Source organism: Tachyglossus aculeatus, chromosome 24 (assembly GCF_015852505.1).
Source record: "Tachyglossus aculeatus isolate mTacAcu1 chromosome 24, mTacAcu1.pri, whole genome shotgun sequence".
Taxonomy (NCBI): Eukaryota; Metazoa; Chordata; class Mammalia; order Monotremata; family Tachyglossidae; genus Tachyglossus; species Tachyglossus aculeatus.
This window is the reverse complement of record NC_052089.1, coordinates 3,343,875-3,350,593: the sequence shown is the minus strand read 5'-3', so window position 1 is coordinate 3,350,593 and position 6,719 is coordinate 3,343,875.

Sequence of the window (6,719 nt, the reverse complement as noted above, 5' to 3'; positions counted from 1 at the left end):
TTATTTTGTTAGTATGTTTGGTTTTGTTCTGTTTCTCCCCCTTCTAGACTGTGAGCCCACTGTTGGGTAGGGACTGTCTCTATATGTTGCCAACGTGTACTTCGCAAGCGCTTAGTACAGTGCTCTGCACACAGTAAGCGCTCAATAAATACGATTGACTGATGGATTGAAGATTCCTGTAGGTGCCTGACTGTAGTCGCCGCCTAATAGATCACATTTTATGCGAGGTACCCACCCTGCTGAAGTTGTCCTGCGCCAATACCGTGGCCAATGAGGCAGAGCTCTTCTTCATCCGCGTCCTCTTCCTCCTGATCAATCAATCAATCAATCAATCGTATTTATTGAGCGCTTACTATGTGCAGAGCACTGTACTAAGCGCTTGGGAAGTACAAATTGGCATCACATAGAGACAGTCCCTACCCAACAGTGGGCTCACAGTCTAAAAGGGGGAGACAGAGAACAGAACCAAACATACCAACAAAATAAAATAAGTAGGCTAGAAATGTACAAGTAAAATAAATAAATAAATAAATAAATAGAGTAATAAATATGTACAACCATATATACATATATACAGGTGCTGTGGGGAAGGGAAGGAGGTAAGACGGGGGGATGGAGAGGGGGACGAGGGGAGAGGAAAGAAGGGGCTCAGTCTGGGAAGGCCTCCTGGAGGAGGTGAGCTCTCAGCAGGGCCTTGAAGGGAGGAAGAGATCTAGCTTGGCGGATGGGCAGAGGGAGGGCATTCCAGGCCCGGGGGATGACGTGGGCCGGGGGTCGATGGCGGGACAGGCGAGAGCGAGGTACAGTGAGGAGATTAGTGGTGGAGGAGCGGAGGGTGCGGGCTGGGCAGTAGAAGGAGAGAAGGGAGGTGAGGTAGGAGGGGGCGAGGTGATGGAGAGCCTTGAAGCCCAGGGTGAGGAGTTTCTGCTTGATGCGCAGATTGATCGGTAGCCATTGGAGGTTTTTGAGGAGGGGAGTAATATGTCCAGAGCGTTTCTGGACAAAGATAATCCGGGCAGCAGCATGAAGTATGGATTGAAGTGGAGAGAGACACGAGGATGGGAGATCAGAGAGAAGGCTAGTGCAGTAGTCCAGACGGGATAGGATGAGAGCTTGAATGAGCAGGGTAGCAGTTTGGATGGAGAGGAAAGGGCGGATCTTGGCAATGTTGCGGAGCTGAGACCGGCAGGTTTTGGTGACGGCTTGGATGTGAGGGGTGAATGAGAGAGCGGAGTCGAGGATGACACCGAGGTTGCGGGCTTGTGAGACGGGAAGGATGGTAGTGCCGTCAACAGAGATGGGAAAGTTAGGGAGAGGACAAGGTTTGGGAGGGAAGACAAGGAGCTCAGTCTTCGACATGTTGAGCTTTAGGTGGCGGGCGGACATCCAGATGGAGATGTCCTGAAGGCAGGAGGAGATGCGAGCCTGGAGGGAGGGGGAGAGAGCAGGGGCAGAGATGTAGATCTGGGTGTCATCAGCGTAGAGATGATAGTTGAAGCCGTGGGAGCGAATGAGGTCACCAAGGGAGTGAGTGTAGATTGAGAACAGAAGGGGACCAAGCACTGAACCTTGGGGAACCCCCACAGTAAGAGGATGGGAGGGGGAGGAGGAGCCTGCAAAAGAGACTGAGAAAGAACGACCGGAGAGATAAGAGGAGAACCAGGAGAGGACGGAGTCAGTGAAGCCAAGGTCAGATAACGTGTTGAGGAGAAGGGGGTGGTCCACAGTGTCAAAGGCAGCTGAGAGGTCGAGGAGGATTAGGACAGAGTATGAGCCGTTGGATTTGGCAAGCAGGAGGTCATTGGTGACCTTTGAGAGCGCAGTTTCCGTGGAATGAAGGGGACGGAAGCCAGACTGGAGGGGGTCGAGGAGAGAGTTGTTGTTGAGGAATTCTAGGCAGCGCGTGTAGACAACTCGTTCAAGGAGTTTGGAAAGGAATGGTAGGAGGGATATGGGACGATAACTAGAAGGTGAGGTGGGGTCAAGAGAGGGTTTTTTAGGATGGGAGAGACATGGGCATGTTTGAAGGCAGAGGGGAAGGAACCAGTGGAGAGTGAGCGGTTGAAGATGGAAGTTAAGGAGGGGAGAAGGGATGGAGCGAGAGATTTCATAAGATGAGAGGGAATGGGGTCAGAAGCACAGGTGGCCGGAGTAGCACTTGAGAGGAGGGAGGAGAGTTCCTCTGAGGATACTGCTGGGAAGGATGGGAGAGTAGCAGAGAGTGTTGAGAGCCGGGGGGTTGGAGAAAGGGGGGAAGAGACTTTGGGGAGGTCGGACCTGATGGATTTAATTTTGTTAATGAAGTAGGAGGCCAGATCGTTGGGGGTGAGGGAAGGAGGAGGGGGAGGAACCGGGGGCCTGAGAAGGGAGTTGAATGTACGGAAGAGCTGGCGGGGGTGATGGGCATGGGTGTCAATAAGGGAGGAGAAATAGTTTTGTCTGGCAGAAGAGAGGGCTGAGTTAAGGCAGGAAAGGATAAACTTGAAGTGAACGAGGTTGGCATGGTGTTTAGACTTTCGCCAGCAGCGTTCAGCAGCTCGAGCATAAGAGCGAAGGAGGCGGACAGTGGCAGTGATCCAGGGCTGTGGGTTAGTGGTGCGAGAGCGGCGAAGGGAAAGGGGAGCGAGCGAGTCTAGCTGAGTAGAAAGGGTAGAGTTGAGAGCAGTAATCTGATCATCAAGACTGGGTAGAGAGGAGAGGGCGGCGAGGTGGGGTGTGAGGCGCTCCGAAAGATGGGTGGGGTCCAGAGAGCGGAGGTCTCTGTGAGGGAGTAATACGGGTTTACAGGGGAAAGGAGTGTGAGTGAGGAGGCAGGTGAGAAGATTATGATCAGAGAGAGGGATCACAGAGTTGGTGAGGGTGGACACAGTGCAGCGGTAGGAGATGATGAGGTCGAGGGTATGACCAAGTTGGTGAGTGGGTGAGGTGGGGTGGAGGAAGAGGTTGGCAGCGTCAAGGAGAGATAGAAGGCGGGCGGCAGAGGAGTCGTTAGGGATATCCATGTGGATATTGAAGTCTCCGAGGATCAGAGTGGGCATGGAGAAGGAGAGAAGGAATGTGAGGAAGGGGTCAAAGTCATTAAAGAAGTTGGAAGTGGGGCCCGGAGGGCGGTAGATGACGGCTACAAGAATCTGGAGGGGGTGGTAGAGGCGAATAATGTGGGCTTCAAAGGAAGGGAAGGAAAGGGAAGGGGGAGGAGGGATAGTGCGAAAGCGACATTGGGGGGCGAGAAGGAAACCGACACCTCCTCCTTTTCCGGTGAGTCTGGGGGAGTGGGAGAAGAAGAGGCCTGCACTGCAGAGAGCAGCAGAAGAGACCGTGTCGTCCGGCGACAGCCATGTTTCAGTTAGGGCGAGGAGGAGTAGAGAACTGGAAAGGAGAGTCACTGTGACTCTCCTATTGATCTCCTATGACTTCATCGCTCAGGCCGTGCTGAGGATCCTGTCAGTAGAGGTCCTCCGCAGGGCCTTCGGGACCTGTGGTTCTCACCTGCTGGTGGATTTGTTCTTTTACGGGATGGCCATCAACATGTACCGCAGCCCTGTCCCCCAGCTCACTGGACCGGGGAAAGATGATCTCATTCTTTTATGGAATCATCACCCCCATGCTGAATCCTGTCATCTACACCCTGAGGAATAAAGATGTACACCAAGCTTTCTCAGGCTTGGTGTCCAGGTTATCCTCCCTTAAGTAGTGGGAAATGAGCTAAAGCATAAAGGGATCCACCTAGAGCAACCATGAAGACCTAGGATCCTTCTCTGCCTTTGTAAAAAATCAACTTAATAATCCTGGTACTTGTTAACTGTTTACTATGTTTTCAAGCACAGTACTAAGCACTAAGGTGGTTAGGAGATAATCGGGTTGGACACAGTCCTGTAATACTTCCTCTATTATTCAAGCCCTTCTTCTTTCTATCCGAAAATTTTGTTGTGCAGATCCTTCCCGTGATCCTGTAAGCTTCTTCAGGGCAGCGATTGTGTCTTTTGTCTCTTATAGTTCTCTCTCAAACCCTTAGTACAGTACTGTCCCCACACCTACATTTTATAAATACAGTGAATTGATTGACTACTTGTATTTTGGGGATTGGGGTCTCTTGTTAGATTGTGATATCCTGGAGCTCTGAGATCATGTTTCGACCAAACATTTAGTGCAGTGTTCTGTCCAAGGAGAATCTCAATAAGGACTACTGATGGATTTACTAAAGGCTCTTATAGTGGAAGTTGCTGTGCCCTACTATATTGTGAGGTCCTTGAGGGTAGAGATTGTGGTTTTTGCCTTTCTTGTACATTCCCGTCTCACAAGCCCACAACCTTGGTGTCATCCTTGACTCCGCTCTCTCATTCACCCAACACATCCAATCCGTCAGCAAAACCTGCCGGTCTCACCTTCACAACATCTCCAAGATCCGCCCTTTCCTCTCCATCCAAACCACTACCTTGCTGGTACAATCTCTCACCCTATTTCGACTGGATGACTGCATCAGCCTCCTTTCTGATCTCCCATTCTCCTGTCTCTCCCCACTTCAGTCTATACTTCACTCTGCTGCCTGGATTGTCTTTCTACAGAAGGGCTTTGGGCATGTCACTCCCCTACTCAAATATCTCCAGTGGTTGCCTATCAACCTTCGCATAAAGCAAAAACTCCTCACTATTGGCTTCAAAGCTCTGCATCACCTCGTCCCCTCCTCCATCCCTCCCCCACTCCCTTTCTCCCCTTCTACAGCCAAGCCCGCACATTCCAGTCCTCTGCCACTAAACTCCTCACTGTGCCTTGTTCTAGCCTTTTCCTGCCGTCGACCCCTAGCCCATGTCCTAGGTCTGGTCTGGAATGCCCTCCCTCCTCATGTCTGCCAAACTAGCTCTCTTCCCCTTTTCAAAGGCCTACTGACAGCTCACCTCCTCCAGGAGGCCATCCAAGACTGAGCACCCCTTTTCCTCTGCTCTTCCTTCTCTGCCCATTGTCCCTACTCCCTACCTCTGCCCTACCCCCTTCCCCTCCCTGCTTATTAAAATTCTGCTTATTTTATTAATGATGTGTATATATCTATAATTCAATTTATCTGTTTTGATGGTATTGACGCCTCTCTACGTGTCTCTACCAGCTGCCGAATTGTACATTCCAAGCACTTAGTACATTACTCTGCACACAGAAAGCGCTCAGTAAATAGGATTAAATGAATGAATGAATGAATGAATTATTAAGCCTTTTGGGCAATGCTCTGCTTTTAGGAACTATTTCTGAGTGAAAGGGAGTGGAAAAACAATAATAATAGTACATAAGGTGTTGGGTAAGCCTGTACTATGTGCCGGGCACTGTACTCAGATCATAACAATAATTCTGAAATTTGTTAAGGGCTTACTATGTGCCAAGATATGTACTAAGCCCTAGGGTAGACACAATATAAATAGGGCTCACACAGTCCTCATGGAGGAGGGAGAACAGATATTGAAGGCCAGTTTTAGAAGTGAGGAAACTGAAGCATAGAGATTAGGTGACCTGTCCCAAGTCACACAGCAAGCAAGAGGCAAAATTGGTATTGTAATCTCAATGTCCTAACTCCCAGTCCTATGGTGTTTCTAATGGACTATATTGCCTGCAGATTAAAAAACAACACACAAACAAGAAAAAATGCTACAAACGACAATGAGCCAGGTCGTAATACAAATCCTCAAGATAAAATATCATACAAGAATGGAGGTACCATATAAACTTGGTACTTTTAATCTCCCAAGTAGGAAACTTTGATGAATTGCCTATATGTGGATCGTTGGATACCACGGAATGAGGGATTGTGAGTCTGATGTAGGATCCTGTAGACCAGACTATGTGTTTAATAAATGCCAGTATTATTTCATGAAGGGAATGAGCATCTTCTCTCCCTGCCAATCTCTGTCTTCTTAGAGGCTACAATAATATTCATTAAACACTTGTTAGGTGACAGCCACTGAGGGAGATTCAAGATAATCAGATCAGTTATAGCTCTGAAACACATAGGGCACAGAATCTAAGCGTGAAGGTGAGTTGATATCTTATCCCCACTTTGCTGTTGAGGAAACTGGGTTCAGAGAGCTTCAATCAATCAATCAATCAATCAATCAATCGTATTTATTGAGTGCTTACTGGGTACAGAGCACTGTACTAAGCGCTTGGGAAGTACAAGTTGGCAACATATAGAAACGGTCCCTACCCAACAGTGGGCTCATAGTCTAGAAGGGGGAGACAGAGAACAAAGCAAAATATATTAACAAAATAAAATAAATTGAATAAATATGTACAAGCAAAATAAATTCACTGAATTGTCCAGTGTCACATAGCCAGTCACTGTCAGAATTAGCTCTGTCTCGACTCTCAGACACTTGCTCTTTCTACTAGCCCTCTCTGATAAGGCAGGTAAGTGATTTTTCCCGTATCTAAGGTATGCATAAGTCCTTCAGGTGGCAGATATTGCTTAATTTGAGTTGGATTTTGGACTGCTATGGAAGATGGATATTTTACATAAATCATTGAAAATAAACTATTTACCTAAGTTATTAAATTACAAATTTTGGCTATATTTCTGGGTTCAGGGCCTTGTTCATAAATGCTCCCAGCTTTTGGTTTGCTGAGTTATGGCCCAGTGTTTTCCTCTGTCCTGGAGAATGTTTATTTGTCCTCCTCATATAATACAATGCCTCAGTTCCCTCATCTGTAAAATTGGGATTAAGACTGTGAGCCCCTTA